This window comes from Molothrus aeneus, chromosome 5 (genome assembly GCF_037042795.1).
Source record: "Molothrus aeneus isolate 106 chromosome 5, BPBGC_Maene_1.0, whole genome shotgun sequence".
NCBI lineage: Eukaryota > Metazoa > Chordata > Aves > Passeriformes > Icteridae > Molothrus > Molothrus aeneus.
The window spans coordinates 10,743,582-10,746,909 of NC_089650.1; the positions used below are offsets into that span (position 1 = coordinate 10,743,582).

The 3,328-nt window shown below is 39.7% G+C and overlaps 1 long non-coding RNA gene across 1 annotated transcript; it reads left to right on the forward strand.

Moving 5' to 3' along the window:
• The first annotated feature begins 692 nt into the window (after positions 1 to 692).
• On the forward strand, positions 693 to 2,005 carry LOC136556426 (uncharacterized). Its single transcript, XR_010783676.1, has 3 exons — positions 693 to 998; positions 1,134 to 1,234; positions 1,872 to 2,005. It is a non-coding gene; the product is annotated as an uncharacterized lncRNA (long non-coding RNA).
• The last annotated feature ends 1,323 nt before the right edge of the window (positions 2,006 to 3,328 follow it).

Sequence of the window (3,328 nt, forward strand, 5' to 3'; positions counted from 1 at the left end):
CCACAGAGCATAAACACACCTGTTCAAGGTCAAGTGCCAAACCCAACTCTCTCTTAAAGACTGGCATTTTCTGACTCATCTCAACACTGCTGTTCATCCATTCCCTTTGTCTAGCTGTGCTTTTCAGCAGTTCAGTGTCTTCTTTATTCTCCCAGGAGAAGGGAGAATAAAGAAGAGAAATTAGGAGAAAATTAATTTATTCAGGAGAAATTAACACTCACCTGTCTGAAGGTATGTGGGAAGATATTCCTCAATATACTACTCTTAATAGCACTGTGATATTTGAAAACTGTATTGGTACATTGTTGTTGTTTTCTTCCTATTTGCTTCCCTCTAACATTCTTCTGTACAGCCTGACAGAAAAATAACCAAAAAGAAAACTGAGATATTGTTGACATTCATAAAAATAACTTGTCTTCTCCATCTTTTTTTTTTCACACAGAGATCTTACTACTTCTGTTACAAGCACCCCAAATCATTGGCAAGTGATTTCAGCAGAAAAATATTTCAGGGATTTTAGTATGGTGCATCTTTCTGGGCTACATTGTTTAAGTGCAGTGCCTTGAACAAATGGAGCCAAATGACCAAAAAGTCCAGATTTCCCAGGCTTGTAGTGAGGATTGGCACAGCTCAGTCCTGAGGCATAAGCTGGTGGAGGTCCCAGAAGAGGCACAATGGCTCTGGACATGTGCTTGGTGTTTCCATGGTGGTGATTGTATGAGAACACCCTCTGTGTAGACATGCATGGTTTGGCCATCCTCAGAATCTTCCTGGTATGGCTCATACACACCCAGAATTTTAAAAAACCCTCAGCCAGCTCCAAAATGAGTGTCTAGAAGAGGAAGGCCTGAAGCATCTCTCCCTCAGCATAAACAGCAATTGTTTTATTAATGTGATCTACCTTGTTTCTCTCTCCCTAGAAGTATACTCTGAGGAATATTTCAGTTTCTACGTATCTGACTTTTCTTTGGTCATCTGATATTTCAAAGGTTTGCAAGGTAAGTCTGCTTGCCTTTAAGTGAGCTATTGTTAGGCTACTTATAAAAGCATGACAATTACCCTAAGTGATGAATTATCAAAAGGCAGCCCTCTTCCCCATAAGCTTTTTGTGGTTTTTCTTTCCCTTCCTGCAGTTGCTGTGTTCATCCTCCCTCATGGGCACACTGAGGAGCAGAATACACTGATAAAATTCCACTGAATTTGAGGGGAATACCTCAGATTACAAATTACATTGGTGAGTCACCCTTCTGTCCTTCACACAGTCACCCTGATCAGAGTTGTATTTAAAGTCATAAAATCAGTGCAACTGTCAGAAGCTATGAACTATCCAGGTGGAACATATTAGACCTTAGGGGACCACGCAGATCTGTAACTTGCCTGAAGGTACCCAAGTTTAACCTCCTGAGACTTCAAAATTTTCTCTCTGGCTGTGACTTCATCTAATTTATTCTCTAATTGATGCAGAGTTTTTGCCTTCTATCTTCCTCCTACACAGTTTCCCATCTTTTGCATCCTCCTTTTTTTTCCTCATTATTGCTTTTGCTCTTCAGCTGCATGTTATAATAAAGTGTGCTTTTTTCCTCAAAGCATTTCTGCATGAGGTTGTAGGGAAGCTAAGACTATGGTGAAAGAAAAGATACCACAAATGTATCAAGTGTTAATTTAAATTACACTGCTGAGTAATTAAAAAAATAATATGTCTTATGTTAGTCAAACAATAGAGCATATGATAAGCTATCTGCAGCTGAGAGGATCATTTTCAAAGGGCTGTCCACCTGCAGCACAAAATTCAAGGATAGGAGGTAAACTTCAGACTGAACTCCCAGCCAAGGATCCTCAACCGTCTTTCCTTTTCTTTCTTTGTGGTGGAGGTCAGGATGCAAGAGCTGGAGACCAGAACATTTGACAAGATTCTTCTATTGTAGCAAGAAACAGCAAAATGGGAAGGAGGCATAAGGATGGCGAGGGATGGAAAAGATTGATAATTGTTTCCTTGGCAACTGAAACTGTGGAGCCTCATGCAGGAATCCCTGAGACAAATCCTAAAAGATCATAATGGTCTCTTCTGCCTTCAGACTCTGTTCCAGGCTAAGTTTACGCATCCCAGTGTGGTGCTGCATGAAGGGATCGAGTTAGTGCTAAATGGAAACCAGAAGCTGCATGATTGTAAAAAATCCTTGTGAAGAAGAGAAGCACTGTTGTCTCTCTTTCATAAAATGGGGAACGTTTTATATTGCAAAAGATGAAAAGATTGAATAACTTGGCAAGGATTATTAAAAATGTCTTTTCAACACAGAGGACAGCAACATACAAGTCTCTGCCATCTCCCACATCACTGCAATGAGAACATAACCCCCCTCAACTGAGACTGCACTGTCCAAGGAATTAACAGAAGGGCTAAGGGAGCAGGAAGCAGGTGAAGTGGTTGCTGTTTAATAAGTGCTGTTTGCCCATCATGGAGTTCAGTGCTACACAGGGCAGCACAAAAGGGTCCCAGTCCTGCAGTGTTTGGCTGCAGCAGCAGTGAATCTTCATTAGTGAGTTTAAATGTAAGAACTGGGGCATATATATGAATATTAATGAAAGAAAGATTGACTAACTTCATGCTATTAAAAGATTTCTAGTCTCAGAGAGTAGGTGGAGTCTTTTGAAAAATGTATAATTAAATACGATATGTGATACACAAGAAGCTTTAAGAATGTGGATTTTGATCTCTTCCAATTTTCTGGAAGAAGGAAATTTTCTTTTCTTTGGAAGTAGGAAATGGAAAGATGCCTTCATTTGAACATGTTTCTTTTTTCTCCTCTATATCCTACATGCAGGTGTTTGTTAATGCAGAATTTCATGGCCATGCATTGTGGGGAGCCACTTGGCAGTGGGCAGCTAGTATTGATTTCTGCTCCAAAAATAGGGCATCAAATGCTTGTATATTATAGATGTATGGGTGCATGTATATATATATACATATATATATTAATGAGTATTGCAAAGATGTGAAAGACAGAGGAATGTTAAATCAGAATAGTAATTAATTACCTTGCCTGTTCCAATGCAAACTTTTGTGCTAGCAATGCACATAACAAATAAATGCTAGAAAGCTTTTATACAGTTCCATGCCTGTGAAAGGCATTCCTGAGGAGAGGCTGGTGTATTACTACACATTCACTAGAAACCAGAGATTCAGGGCAGCAGAATTTCCAGACAGTCATGTGAGAATGAAGTGCTGCGGCATCAAGGCAGCCAGTCCACTTATTTCTGTCTGTTCAAAATGTTAAATAATTGCCAAGGCCTGCATTGCTATCAGTTGCTTCTTAGAGAGGCTTAATGA